Genomic DNA, 15,553 nt, shown 5'->3' on the forward strand with positions numbered 1-15,553 from the left:
TTCGGAGCTTCCGGGATAGTTTGGGATATTCGCTCGGATGGCAGCTAAACGGAGCACATGCGGTTTTTAATGGGTTTGGGCTACGGAATCTTACGGGGAATAATTATTATTATTTTAAATATTGCTAATAGTATTTATGGCAGTGTGTAAGCAAATATATATGTATGTGTGTGTGTATGTGTATACATGCATATATATATATATATATATATATATATATATATATAATTAGTAATTATATATATATATATGACATTATATATGCAAATAAAAATACAGTGGTACCTTGGTTTACGAACTTAATCCGTTCCAGAAGTCCATTCTTAAACCAAAGCATTCTTAAACCAAGGCGTGCTTTCCCATAGCAGCAGCGGACTCAATTTAAAAATGGAACAAAACTCAACAGGAAGCGAAACATGTTCTGCTTCCAAGGCAAAGTTCCCAATCCAAAACACCTACTTCCGGGTTTGCAGCGTTCTTAATCCAATTTGTTCATAAACTAAGCTGTTCTTAAACCAAGGTACCCTTGTAATAATATTAATAAAACATATAAAAAACATAATAAAACATTAAACTTTTTTTTAAAAAACAACCATAAGGCTTTGGGGGGTTGGATAACTCTGTACCCTCCAGCATTTATCTGATCAAAATAGGGGTCAAATCAGAAACTGGGATGGCTTCTCTAAATCGGGGACATCCCTGGAAAATAGAAGGCTCCTGCAATGCACGAATCGCAGCAAAAAAAATCTCTAATATAAGGCCATTGAACCTCTGTTTAGAAACATCCGATAAAGGAGTCCAAGACATTTCCACATTTCCGCTGTCCAAAAGCTCTTACCCTCAGAAAAGTTCTTTCTCGTGTTTAGTCGGAATCTCCTTTTTCTTGTAATGCCTTCTTTCGTTCCATCAGTTCAGGTCCTACCCCCTAGATCAGAAAAGTTCTCGCCATCTTCAACGCCACACCCCTTCGGATATTTGAAGATCACTATCATCACCTCTCAAGTCTTCTCTTCTGCAGGCTTAGCAATGCTTGACTCCCTCATCCGTTCCTCAGAAGGCTTGGTTGCCACACCTTTAACATCTTGGTCTCCTTCCCCTTACCCCAATCTGGACAGGGGCACTGCACATGCACAAATGAGCTTACAGGTGCATATTCTCACCTGAGTTGAAAATTGAATGTGCAAAATGCATCCTCTGTATGCAGCCTTTAAAAATAGCTAATATTCTACTGATCGGCTGCATAGGCAGAGCGTGGATTCAGCCTTCACCCAATACCTGATTTGAAGGTGTTTTAGCTTTGGAAAAAACCACTCCATGTGCTGCTGTGACTGATCTGTTTGAGCATGGGTTGCCATCACAAATTCTTTCCTTCCAACGTTTTTGGAAACTTATTTGGCCCAGTATATAGTGTCCATACAAAAAGAAGAAGGAAGGCCTTGTGAAGTAGAGAGTGACTTCAAGAAATCAGAGAAAGTCAGGACAGGCATTCATTTTGTTTGTGTTATGTCTCAGGCCTCGTTTATGTTAAGAAAGTGTTCTGCCAGATTTGAAGAAAAGGTTCAGATCATTTCAGTTGCAGGAATGGATGAGTCATTAAATTGCTTTTTTTGTTTGTTTGTTTGTTTCTGAGTTCATTCCGTCCTCTAACCACCTTAATGGGTTTCTAAACTTTTCAGACCATATCTATCAAGTGTGTAAAAAGCAAAAAGTGTAAAAAGCAGAGACATCACCTTGCTAACAAAGGTCCGTATAGTTAAAACCATAGTTTTCCCAGTAATGATGTATGGAAGTGAGAGCTGGACCATCAAGAAGGCTGATCGCCAAAGAATTGATGCTTTTGAATTATGGTGCTGGAGGAGACTCTTGAGAGTCCCATGGACTGCAAGAAGATCAAACCTCTCCATTCTGAAGGAAATCAACCCTGAGTGCTCACTGGAAGGACAGATCGTGAAGCTGAGGCTCCAATACTTTGGCCACCTCATGAGAAGAGAAGACTCCCTGGAAACGACCCTGATGTTGGGAAAGATGGAGGGCACTAGGAGAAGGGGACAACAGAGGACAAGATGGTTGGACAGTGTTCGCGAAGCTACCAGCATGAGTTTGACCAAACTGCGGGAGGCAGTGGAAGACAGGAGTGCCTGGCGTGCTCTGGTCCATGGGGTCACGAAGAGTCGGACACGACTAAACGACTAAACAACAACAAAAATCAAGTGTGTAGAATCCCAGAACTAATACCATATGACAGGAAAGACATGTTAGAAGCTTCCCTTCTCTCCAACTAAACACACTGAAGCAGCATAATTTTTGCAGAAGAACCCCAAAACTCAACATTATAGTGTTTTTTTTAAATGCAGGGGGTTAGGCTGTGTGCTTGAGTCTCTTCTGTTTCCTGGGTCCAGCAAAGAATCCGTTGCTGAAATAGCCATGCTATCTTCCTGGTAAGGTAATGGCCCTTGCATGTGTTGTTAAGGTAACAAAGGAAATGGCTCTGTGCCAGAGGACAAATGTGTGGTGCTCCCTTGCCTCAGCTGGTTGGTAGTTATCGAAAGACAAAAGCCAGAGTTGGAGGTGTGTGAGAGCTAGAAGCAGGCAACAGGCTGAAGCATGTAAGGGAGAGACATGCTTGATTTCTGCGGAAATCCAAGGCTGTGGCTATGGAAGAATCAAGTCCTTCTTGGGGGGGGGGGGTTAATGCTGTAAGCCTCTGACTTGTAAGCTCAGGTTGAATATCTGTGTAAGCACCTGGAACCCCTGAAATCTCACACAGTTCTGAGATTGGGATGGCACGCAACAACAGAATTGCTCTTTGTTTAGGGTTGCCGTGTTTCAAAAAGTAAAAACCAGGACACCCTGAAAGTTGTAAAGCTTTTTTTTTTTTTTTTTACAAAAAAAAAGACTTACACAAGCATATGAACAACTTGCATATAAACAGACGCCATGGACAAATTCAATGATATTTGGAATCCATTCTTACAAATACTGTAATAGGTTCAAATCTGGTGAAGTACAATAACAACCTTGTAAAATATACAGTTTTGGTTTTTCCCCCCTCCCCCCTTTATTTTCCCTTCTACGTGGGTTCTGTTTCTCTTTTTCTTTTTCTCTCTTTAATTTGCATCTCATCATATTCAGTGCACATATAATTATGTACTTTTTGAACTTTCAATAAAGATGTTAAAAAACAAAAACACAAAAAACCCAATTTTTTTCGCCACATCTCGGAAATTCCCCCTGTACGTCATCTCTGCCTGTGAAATCCTGGTAATGTCCTGATGTATGGCAGCCCTACCTTTGTGCATGAAAACAAACAAGCCACTCTAATCAAAGCTCTGGTTACAGCTGTGAGTCATAACACTATCTGTTAAATTACCCCAGTTTACTACTTCACTAAACTGTGATTTGGATCCCGGCTAAGGCTACAGTACACACTTAACTGGAAGTATGTTTCATTGAACTCAGTGGAGCTTACTTCTGAGAAGGCGTTCCTATGTTATGATTGCACTGTAGGTCTGTTGCATGTAGATTCCATTGAACGCTGTAGGGCAAATTTATCATTGCTTAGTTCTCATTGAAAATAGTGAGGTTTAAGTGCAACTAACTCACAGTGCTATCCTTCAGATGCCCAAAAGAACAATCTTTTAAGTTCAGTGGGCTGTCAGTGAAGCTGCAGCAGAATCAGCCAATATGGATCATAGACACCATTGAGGCTGCAGCATTCAGAACCAACTGAAGTTTCTGAACTGTCTTCCAGGGACATGGAGTGAAATGATTCTATATTGAGTTAAATTAGCATGTGGGAAAGGGAAATTAACCCTACAAGTAAGATATTGACATAGCGAGATGGCAAATCCTATTAGTGCTGCTGAGTTTATTATGTCACCAGTGGCTGTGCAGTTTTGAAATCCAACTATTGGCACATTCACATTTTTCCTTTGTTGTTTCTATAGGAACATATTTCAACCAGGATTTGTTTTCTCTGCAGAATTATCTTCTATAACCTGAGGGCCACAAGAGAAGCCTCAAATACACATTAAGTCGGACTTCCGGAGGCGGCGCAAAATAGCAATGGCGGTCCTCTTTACCTGGTGAAGAGGGGCTCCGCGAAAAAGGGTCGTCCGCTACGGCAAAGCGGAGACCCGTTAAGAAAAACCGCAGGCAGAGCGAGCCTGCGGCCGTGGGACTCGGCGGGCGCCCAAAGCCCCCCCGGAAACGAAGAAGGGGCTCCGTAAGGGGCTCCGGAACGCGAAAGGGGGAGCGGCGCTGTGAGTTCATCGCTCTTTTCGTGGATGCAAAGCCGCGCTGCTGCTGCTGATGAGCGCCGACCTTTCTTCTTGAAAACATCAAAATTGGCTGCTACATACCCGTGAGTAAGGGGAGCTAAACATCGGAAAATTTGGGAATTTGGTTGAAATTTGGCTGAAAACGGGAGGCGAGTAACAGGAAGTCCGTCTCCCGATCCTGCTAACCAGATTAAAGCAATTGCGCAGAAGAGTGCTGAAGCGCTGAAAGGGGACTGTAAAAGTAAAACGAGGGTGTATTTGACAGACTTTGTAGCGAAAAGACAAGCAGGAAATCTCTGTAAAAGTTGTGGATTTTATCTTTGGGACCTTCTTCCTAATTTTGAGTTATGTGGAGTTAAAAGAGACAACCCAGCGATCGGGCTGTCAGTGTGTAAAGGAGAGCTGTCAAACTGCTGATACTGTTATTGGAGCTTAACTGATACATAGACTGAGACATTAACGTTTAAACATTGTTGCTGGGACCCCTCTTGACACCTTGTGGCTTCTCTTTAAGACAAAGAAAGCCTGTGGAAACTTCCTTTTGTGCTCTGGAACTATCAAAGACTTAACATAGGGAATATAAGAACTTCAATGGCGGACAAGAGTTCTCTCCTTCCTTGAAACTTTGAAATACCCCCACCTAGAGGATTGTGGAGATATAGAGGCCTGGGAACTGTACTTTATTGTGATTCTCTGTGGTTAAATTGTTTACACTCTGGACTTTGTCTAACTTATGAAACAAAAGAAAACTTGACCTTGAACAGAGGCAGGTGTGGAATGAGTGGTACAGGGAGAACAAGAGCAGCTAAAGCTAAAGAGAAAGAAAAGAAACCAGGGCAACTTGTTCAAACAACCCTATCTCATCAACGAAGATCATCCGTTCCAACTGTGCTGACAGCACAGGAGGTGGAATTTGAAGGGCCTGCTGCAGAGCCTGCTGCAGAAGATATGGCAACTGGAGGATCTGAAATAGTCCTGAAGCAAATCTTGGAACAACTTGGAATTTTAAATCAAAAAGTGGACAACCAATCATCAAAAATTGACCAAGCTACATCCTCTATCACTAAATTATCTGAGCAAGTTTCCCATCATACCCAGGCAATTGAAAAATTACAAGGGGCAACGACTGAAAATTATAAGCTTGCGGTGGAAGCTTGTCAAAAAGCAGAACAGGCGAATAAAAAGGTTGATGAGATTAGGGGGGAAGTAAGGCCTCTGAAAAGACAGGTAGGGGAACAACAAGCCTACCTGTCATTGGTTGAACTGAAAAGTAAGGAAAATAATCTCAGATTAAGGGCTATCCCAGAATTGGAGGAAGGAAATCTACAGGGATTTTTAACACTTTTGTTCTCCAAATTCTGGGGGATAGAGGAAGATAAGGACTTTAAAATTGTGACTGCCTTTAGACTGGGAAAATTGATAAAGAAGGACAAGTCCAGAGACTGCTTGGTTATTTTGAGATCGAGAGAGGAAAGAGACAAGATACTAGGCCTACATTTCAAAAAATCCTTGGAGATAGAAGGAAAAAAGGCTGAAATTTACAGAGACATACCTAAACACCTTTTGGACCTTAGGACTACTTATATAGACTTGACCAAATTGTTGAGATATAACACAATCCCTTATAGGTGGGAGTTTCCACAAGGACTATCATTTACTTACAAAGGAAGGAAAGTAAGAATTAAAACACCGGAGGACCAACAGAAGTTCCTACACGACCACGAGGAGGACCTCCAGAAAGGAGCTGCAGCTTCTTGGCCTCCACCACCACCGGGACCATCTCCAAAGCCTACACCGCCTGGATCTGGACCAACATTACCACCTCCGGGATCGGGGGGAAGCCTAGACACCCCATTGTAGACCCACCAATTAGACCAGGATGTCGCTGCAGCTTCTTAGTTGGAATATAAATGGCGGAAATTCTCCGGAAAAAAGAAGAAAAGTATTTCATATATTGAAAAAAGAACATTTGGACATTATTTGCCTGCAAGAAACGCATGTGACAAGGCTCCACAGAAAAGTGTTAATTAATAAAAGACTAGGCCAAGAATTTATCTCTTCGGATAAAGTGAAGAAAAGAGGTGTGGTGATATATGCAAAGGAGAGCCTGTCACCGAAATTCTTATTTAAAGATGATCACGGCAGAATTTTGGCGATTGAAATTCAGACACAAGGAGAAAAATTTCTGATATTAGGAATATACGCCCCAAATGAAGGAAAATCGGAATTTTTCAGGAAGCTGCATGAGATTATGCTGGACTACTTAGACTATAATAACAACATCATCATGATGGGTGACATGAATGGGGTTGTGTCTGTAAATATGGATAAGTCGCAAAGTGCTAACATAACGAAAGATGGCAGACTACCTAAAACTTTTTTTGAAATGACTGACAATGTGGACTTGATTGACATATGGAGGGTTAAGAACCCCCTAGGAAAAGAAGGGACTTTCTTTTCTGAAGCTCATCTGACATGGACACGAATCGACCAAATATGGATAACTAGAGGACTGGCACCCAAGACTAGAAAGGTGGAAATCTGCCCAAAAACCTGCTCCGACCATAATGCTTTGAAAATGGAATTGAGACTAAATACAATCGGATCCTTCAGATGGAAAATGAATGACACCTTATTAAGGGACGAGAAGATTGTTAGGAAGGCCCAAAAAACTTTAAAGGACTATTTTGAGATAAATTTAAATACTACTGTGGAAAAAAGAATAATATGGGACGCAAGTAAAGCAGTTATGAGAGGGTTTCTAATACAACAAAATACGATCAAGAAAAAATTCTGGAATGAAAAGAAGGAGAAGATATTGGAAAAAATAAGAGATGGAGAGAAAAAATTAAGATCTAGGCCAAAGTCGAAGGAGGTGCTGAGAGAAGTGAAATTTTTCCAAGCACAATATTTGAAATTGATAAATCAAGAGGTGGAATGGAAAATTAAACAAATGAAACAAAGATCCTTTGAATCAGCAAATAAGTGTGGGAAACTGCTAGCATGGCAGTTGAAAAAGAGACAGAAACTTAATACTGTTACAAATCTAGAGATTGAAGGGAGAATGGTTCAGAAACCCGAGGAAATTAGAAAGTGCTTCCAGAGATATTTCAAAGAACTTTATTCACAAGGGCCACAGAAAGATTCGGAGGTGGACCAATTTCTCAAAACCAACGGATTACAGAAAATACCTCAGGAAATGAGAACAACCCTGAATAGTAATATTACACAGCAAGAAATTGAAAGTGCCATTCAGAACCTACAATTAGGCAAATCTCCAGGCCCCGACGGACTTACCTCCAAATACTATAAGGTTTTGAAAGACTATTTGATACAGCCTTTGTTGGAGGTTTGTAACCAGATTATGGAGGGGAGGAAGGCACCGGAAACGTGGAAAGAAGCCTTCATCACATTGATACCCAAACTAGAAACTGAAAAGACTCAGCTGAAGAACTACCGCCCCATCTCACTCCTAAATGTGGATTACAAATTTTTTGCAGACATTTTGGCAAGTAGGTTTAAAAAAGTGCTTAATGAAGTGATCCATAAAGACCAGGCTGGCTTTCTCCCTGGTAGGCATTTGTTTGGCAACACAAGAAACATTATCGACATTTTGGAACTTTTACAAACAAATCTAAATACTAGAGCGGTGTTAATTTTTATTGATGCGGAGAAAGCCTTTGATAATATTTCCTGGATGTTTATGAAGAAAAATTTGGAAGGGATGGGAGTGGGGCGGGGGTTTGAAAATGGAATAGAAGCAATATATTCAGAACAAAAAGCGAAATTGATAGTAAACAATGTGGTGACAGAGGAGTTTAAAATTGAAAAAGGGACACGGCAGGGGTGCCCCCTATCCCCCCTATTGTTTATTTCAGTTCTGGAGGTGCTATTGAACATGATTAGAAAGGACCGGTTGGTACAGGGAATTGAGGTCGGAGTGAAACAATATAAATTGAAAGCATTTGCAGATGACCTGGTATTAACATTGCAGGAGCCTGTCTCTAGTACTAAAAGAGTGTTAGAATTAATTTCGGACTTTGGTCGGGTGGCAGGATTTAAGCTGAACAAGCAAAAAACTAAGGTTATAGCAAAAAATTTGACAAGTACAGAAACAGATGAGTTTGTGAAGGAAACAGAATTAAATGTGGTTAAAAAAGTAAAATACCTAGGGGTGTATCTAACCTCCAAAAATTTGAATTTGTTTAAGGATAACTACGAGAAATGTTGGTTAGAAATCAAAAGAGATTTGGAAACATGGTCAAGATTGAAACTTTCCTTGTTGGGCCGAATAGCAGCTATAAAGATGAATGTATTGCCAAAAATGCTATTTTTGTTTCAGACCCTACAGGTCGTGGACAAGGTGGAATGTTTTGGAAAGTGGCAGAAGGATATTTTTAAGTTTGTTTGGCAGGGCAAAAAGCCCCGAATAAAGTTTAAGATACTAACTGATGCGAAAGAAAGAGGGGGATTTGCCCTGCCAGACTTCAGGTTATATTACGAAGCTGCAGCCTTCTGCTGATTGAAAGATTGGATTTTACTGGAAAACACTGATGTCCTAGATCTGGAAGGGTTTGACAATGCTTTTGGGTGGCATGCATATTTGTGGTATGACAAGGTTAAAGTGCACAAATTGTTTAAAAACCACATTGTCAGGAGAGCAATTTTAATGGTCTGGACAAAATATAAAGACTTATTGGAGAGTAAGACTCCGAGGTGGCTCTCGCCGGTGGAGGCCAAGGCACGTAAGAGACCTAATATGGAAGCCAATTGGCCTAAATATGGGGAAATCATTGAAAAGATTGGAGACAATTGGAGGCTGCAGAGCTTGGAAAAACTAAAAAACAAGGTGCGAGATTGTTTGCATTATGCACAAATTCAAGAGGTCTTCAAAGTAGATAAGAAGGTTGGATTCCAGGTGGAAAAATCGAAACTAGAGACAGAATTGTTAGAACCAAAAAGTAAACTACTTTCGAGAATGTATAACCTGCTGCTTAAATGGAATACTCAGGATGAGACAGTCAAATCCGCCATGATAAAGTGGGCGCAGGATTTGGGGCATAACATTATGTTTGAAGACTGGGAAAGGTTATGGAACACCGGAATGAAATTTACGGCATGTAGTGCCTTGAAGGAAAACATTATGAAAATGATATACCGGTGGTACATGACCCCAGTCAAGCTTGCTAAGATATATCACCTGTCTGATAATAAATGCTGGAAATGTAAAGAGGCGGAAGGGACATTCTTTCACCTCTGGTGGGCCTGCCCGAAAGTGAAGGCCTTCTGGGAAATGATTCATAATGAACTAAAAAAGGTACTGAGATTTACCTTACCTAAGAAACCAGAGGCCTTCCTTCTGGGCATGGTGGACCGGAGAGTGTTTAAGAAGGACAGAACTTTTTTTATGTATGCTACTACAGTAGCAAGGATTCTGATTGCAAAATATTGGAAGACACAAGATTTACCCACACTGGAGGAATGGCACACGCAGTTGATGGACTATATGGAACTGGCCGAAATGACTGGCAGAATCCGAGACTTGGGAGAAGAAACATTCGAGGAGGATTGGAGAAAATTTAAAGACTATTTGCAAAAACATTATAAGTTGTATGAATGTTAAAAAACGCACCCTCTAGGAAATTCTAGTTTCAGTAATGTTAAATTAAAGAAATGGAAATTAAGGTACAAGGAGTCAGAGATAGAATAATGAAACAACTTTATTGTGTTAAAATGAAAATGTACATGATTTGGGTTATATTACATTTGAAATTGGGTAACATGATAAAAAAGAAGATATAATAAGTATTGAAACAAGTTAACAAATTGCAGACGTTATGCATCACAGAGAATGCAGGGTTGGGAGGACGTGGGGAAGTCCAACAGATTTGGAAAAAGGAGTAAGAAAAATTTGTAACCTTTCTTCTTTACTTTTGCAATACGTTCTTTATTCTTTTTTCTGTATTATATAAAACTAATAAAAAAATATTATAAAAAAAAAACAAATACACATTAAGTCATGCCGGCAAACAGGGTTTGCAAAAACGACTCTAAGAATACCCAAAACAAAGCTGTAAATTATTCTGAAAATCTGAACAAATGTGAGCCTTAAAAAAAAAAAAAAAACCTCTCACAGATCTTTGGTCTGACTACCAACTTTTCGTTTACTGTGGCAGTGACACATTTACTCTGAGCGATGGACCATTGCCTAAGTTTCCAGACCTGGTTTGAAAGTCTTGCTTTTTTCCTTTTCTTTTCAAAGAGTGTATGCACACCAGTCCTAGTCAAAAGCCCAAATGGAAATGAAAAGTAAAACCAAATAAAACCACTCTCCTGATTTGATGTGGCTTTGATAGATACTGTTGGTGTCTTCTCTGGAGACAGATGAGACCAATACGGTAGTGGGTCCAATAGTCAATAAGGTGTTTTTTTCCTGCATGTGCTGTAGTGGGGGGAAATGAGGAGCAGATGGGGCTTGTCAACCTGTCAAGGTAGCCCATCTAGGAGAAGGAAAACTCTTATCCTAAACCTCTGCTGCCTTGTGGGACATCTTTGGGAGAGAAAAAGTCTAAGGGGTAAACCCTACACAAATTCGGAGTGGAGTCCCTAAGACAGTAGGATGTCATCTTTTATTCCTCCTCCTGGCTGGGACGCAGGTGGCGCTGTGGTCTGAGCCTCTCGGGCTTTCTGATAGTAAGGTTGGCAGTTCAAATCCGCACAACGGGGTGAGCTCCTTTTGCTCTGTCCCAGCTCCTGCCAACTTAGCAGTTTGAAAGCGCACTAACGCAAGCAGATAAATAGGTATCGCTGCAGCGAGAAGGTAAATGGCATTTCCACGCGCTCTGGTTTCCATCACAGTGTTCCATTGCTCCAGAAGCGGTTTAGTCATGTTGGTCACGTGACCTGGAAAGCTGTCTGTGGACAAACACCGGCTCCCTCGGCCTGAAGCAAGATGAGCGCCGCAACCCCATAGTTGCCTTTGACTGGACTTAACCGTCCAGGGGTCCTTTACTTTTTACCTTTTTACTCCTCCTTCTGGCAACCCCCACAGCTACGCTGGTGCCAGACCTATTGCTCTGCTTTCCTTTGGACCACTAAAGAAATTGGAGTTCTTGTTGAAAGTACACTAAAAAGGATATACCAAGAGCTCTGGCCAAAAGTTTCAATACAAGGAATAATTCCTACTCAAGAGTTGAAAAGAAAAACGTGTATATTCTGCTAAGAATAACAGTTTTAAACTAATAGTAGATTTAAACACAACGTATAAGTGCGACAGTTTTAAAATAATAGTAAATTTAAACACAACGTTTAAGTGCAAAGATAATGTAGTTTCAAATATGCAGTAATCTAGTCATCAGCAAGGCCGAAATCAAGGTCTTGTCATCTGAGGAGTCCAGGACTTCCATACACAATGCCCAGACTTGTGCCCCAGGGAGGTCACTATATAATAATTATATAATAATAATTGTCTGTTATAAAATGCTGTTATTTGACAAATTGGATTCCTTGGTCCCTGAAACCATATAAATGTTATTATCTAAATAATCAAAATCGGGATAAGTTAAAACAGAGAGTGAGAGAGAGAGAGAGAGAGAGAGAGAGAGAGAGAGAGAGAGAGATGGATGCAGAGCAAAACTACTAATATGTTTGTAATAGTAGTTAATAAAGTATCTCTCAAGTTGTGAGTATGTGATTCATCCAAAGGTGATCTCAGGCAGTTTTATCTTGGAAACAGCAATCCTGGGTAGCTTTCATCAAAGACTGGCAAAATAAAGTACAGTCATACCTCGGGTTAAAGTTGCTTCAGGTTCAGCGTTTTCTGGTTGCGCTCCGCGGCGACCCAGAAGTAATGGAACACGTCAAAATGATGTCATGCGCAGAAGCGATGAATCGTGACCCGTGCACGCGCAGACACTGATTGCATTCTCTTCAGGATGCGAACAGGGCTCTGGAACGGATCCCGTTCGCATCCAGAGGTACCACTGTATTGATTGAAATCGCAGCTTACCCAGGTGGCTTTGGGCATCATTCAAAAGGCATATCATTCACCTACATTGTAGACCCTGAAAGAAAACAAGGAAGTGTTGATGGGTAATCAGGAAGACTGGATTTTGAAGCAGGAGAAACAGGGCCATGTTGGAAAGAGTAAAAACAATTTTGGGCAAGGAGGCACACATCGCAAAGCAAGATACAGTGGTACCTTGGGTTACAGATGCTTCAGGTTACAAACGCTTCAGGTTACAGACTCCGCTAACTCAGAAATAGTACCCCTTAAACTTTGCTTCAGGGTGAGAACAGAAATCGTGCGCTGGTGGCGTGGCGGCAGCAGGAGGCCCCATTAGCTAAACTGGTACTTCAGGTTAAGAACAGTTTCAGGTTAAGAACGGACCTCCAGAACAAATTAAGTTCTTAACCTGAGGTACCACTGTAGTCCTAACCTCTGATCAAAGTATTGTGCAAGATAAAGAACATAAGAGGATCAGGCAGAAGAACACTGAACCACTGAACCAGCCAGAAAAAGACCGACCCATCTAATTCAGCATCCTTTTTCCACAGACGCTAGTGGGAAGCCTCAGAACAGAACCTGACCACAACAGCACTCTGGTGATTCCCAGTAACTGGAATTCAGAGTCCTACTGCCTCCAATACTGGAGGAGAGAACATGGTCGCTGATAGCCTTTCTCCTGCATGAATTTGTCTAATCCATTAAAGCCATTCGGGTTTTGCTATGAAAATCAATAGCCCTCTTCAGCAGAGCCGGATTTAGGTCTGACGAGGCCCTAAGCTACTGAAGGTAATGGGGCTCTTTATATGTCCAGCTGTCCTTTCTCAACAACAAATTGTCGCTGCTTTTTTGTGTTGAATATATGCTGTATGGTAATTTATGGACCTAACAGGTATCTAAAGCCATTTGCAGATAACAGAATATGTATTTTATCTTATATTTTGGAAATGTACATCCAGTTCTTTTTTTCCTTTAAGTTTTTTTTGGGGGCCCCCAAGAGAGTGGGGTCCTAAGCTATAGCTTGTTTAGCTTCTATGTAAAACCGGCACTGCTCTTCAGGTGTGCATCGGGGAGGAAAAACATGCTTAGAATGGGGCTGTACTTCTGGTCCCGTACCTGAAGTCGCAAGGCATCCCTCTGATGTCCACGGCTAATATGTGAACAGTCGGTGTAGGAATCATCAGCACTATGCAATACTGAGAGTGGGGCCAGAGGCACCAGCCCCATTCTTCCAGTGATTCCGCTTCATGCAATCCACAGGTGAAGGGGGCTGATAGATGTGCATTTAGCAAGCAGCCTCAACCATCCCTATTATTTTGTGCCTTAGGTGCATTCCATGACAGCGAAGATAAAGTGCCAAAACCTTTAAATTCAGCTCACCTTATATTCCCTCCGAAAAAGTACTGTGGGCCTTTTCCCACCACTTAGGGGAAAAATGAGAAAATCAGGGGAGGATCTTAAATTATTACAGAGCGAGGCAGAACAAAAACTGGAAAAATATGTGAATCAGAATCAGGTATTTCAAAGCCTTTTTTAAAAAAAATAAAAATAGCCAGACCTTTTCATAAAATTGGCAGGCGATCTGTGACAGGAATTTGATGGGATAACCACAAGACAAAAACATTAATTATTTTGCTGTGTTTATGAAAAGTGATGTTTGTTAAGTCTGAACTAGTGAGGCTACAGAAACCTTTGGCAATTAAAAAATGCATATAGTCCTAGTCTCAAGTATTTACCATTCTTTGAAGGTGGTGGATATTTGCCGTCTAGTATTTTTAACAGATGACACATGGAAGTTAGGATCCCAGCCACTGTGAATAGGGTGAGTTTGGCTTATAATACATTTGATATTATATGTGCTCATCTATTAGCAGAAAATACTGAATGCACATGCATTTACGTATGTGGAATCATGCAATTCAGTGAATGCACTTGGTTGATTTATTTCTTAAATGATATTCATATATTAAATGTAAATGTAACTTAACATTTAGGTGTGGCAGATTAAATAGGGTCACTGATATTCCATAACAGGATATACACATAAAAAAGTGGAATATACTGACCGATAGAGGAGTTCTCAATGCAAGGAGAAAGCTGGGGGGAGGCAGTCAAGTATTTCAGAGATAATTGCTCTAGTTCCATGTTGAGGAAAGTTGTTCACTAAGGTTCTACTGGAAGGAATTTTTTTTTCAGTGGTACCTCAGGTTACATACGCTTCAGGTGACACACGCTTCAGGTTAAAGACTCTGCTAACCCAGAAATAGTGCTTCAGGTTAAGAACTTTGCTTCAGGATAAGAACAGAGATTGAGTTCCGGCGGCGCAGCGGCAGCAGGAGGCCCCAGTAGCTAAAGTGGTGCTTCAAGTTAAGAACAGTTTCAGGTTAAGAACGGAGCTCCAGAACGAATTAAGTACTTAACCCGAGGTACCACTGTATTTTGTTTCAAGGAAAGTTTGGTTGTCTCTCCCCACCTTTCCACACAAATGTGTCACCTGTTCTTTTATGATTGCTTTCATTTCCATCCATCCCTTCTGAGGTGTGGGCAACCTTCCTACCTTCAAAAATGAGGAACCATTTCCAAAAACAAAAGGTTTTCCCACCCCCCATAATGGGCTCCCTTAAAGGTTGGCTTTTGGAAGCTAGTATTGGGGGGTGCTGGGTTAAACCACAGAGCCTAGGACTTGCCGATCAAAAGGTCGGCAGTTCAAATCCCCGTGACGGGGTGAGCTTCCGTTGCTCGGTCCCATCTCCTGCCCACCTAGCAGTTTGAAAGCACGTCAAAGTGCAAGTAGACAAATAGGTACTGCTGCGACAGGAAGGTAAACAGTGTTTCCATGCGCTCTGGTTTCCATCATGATGTCCCGTTGCACCAGAAGCAGCTTAGTCATGCTGGCCACATGACGCGGAAGCTGTACGCCGGCTCCCTCAGCCAATAAAGTGAGATGAGCGCTGCAACCCCAGAGTCGGTCACGACTGGACCTAATGATCAGGGGTCCTTTTACCTTTACCTTTTTGGGGACTGCTGAGAATGGAGAGGGACAAAGCGAGAAATGGGGTGAGAGAGAGCTCAGCTGTATGACCAGCTATGACTTGGTTGTCCAGGTGCAACTTCTGTGTCTGCCCACCCAGAGGCTGGAGTTACTACTCCCCATGTTTATTTTATCTAATACAAGTCCTGAACATCTTTGGCAGCTGTGTGAGATGATGATTATTATTTTTTACAGGTTTAACCTCCCTTCTTCAGTGCATCTCTCTGTGTTGACATT

At 41.4% G+C, this 15,553-nt stretch overlaps 1 long non-coding RNA gene across 1 annotated transcript in view; it reads left to right on the forward strand.

Annotated features, from left to right (window-relative positions):
- Positions 1-15,553, forward strand: part of LOC310840870 — an 18,763-nt gene continuing 3,210 nt past the window's right edge. Inside the window, exon 1 of the long non-coding RNA XR_014562226.1 lies at positions 1-73. This is a non-coding gene — a long non-coding RNA (uncharacterized lncRNA). The remainder of the gene's footprint in view (positions 74-15,553) is intronic.

The sequence above is a fragment of the Podarcis gaigeae genome (assembly GCF_964106915.1).
Source record: "Podarcis gaigeae genome assembly, chromosome: 3".
NCBI classification, from domain to species: domain Eukaryota; kingdom Metazoa; phylum Chordata; class Lepidosauria; order Squamata; family Lacertidae; genus Podarcis; species Podarcis gaigeae.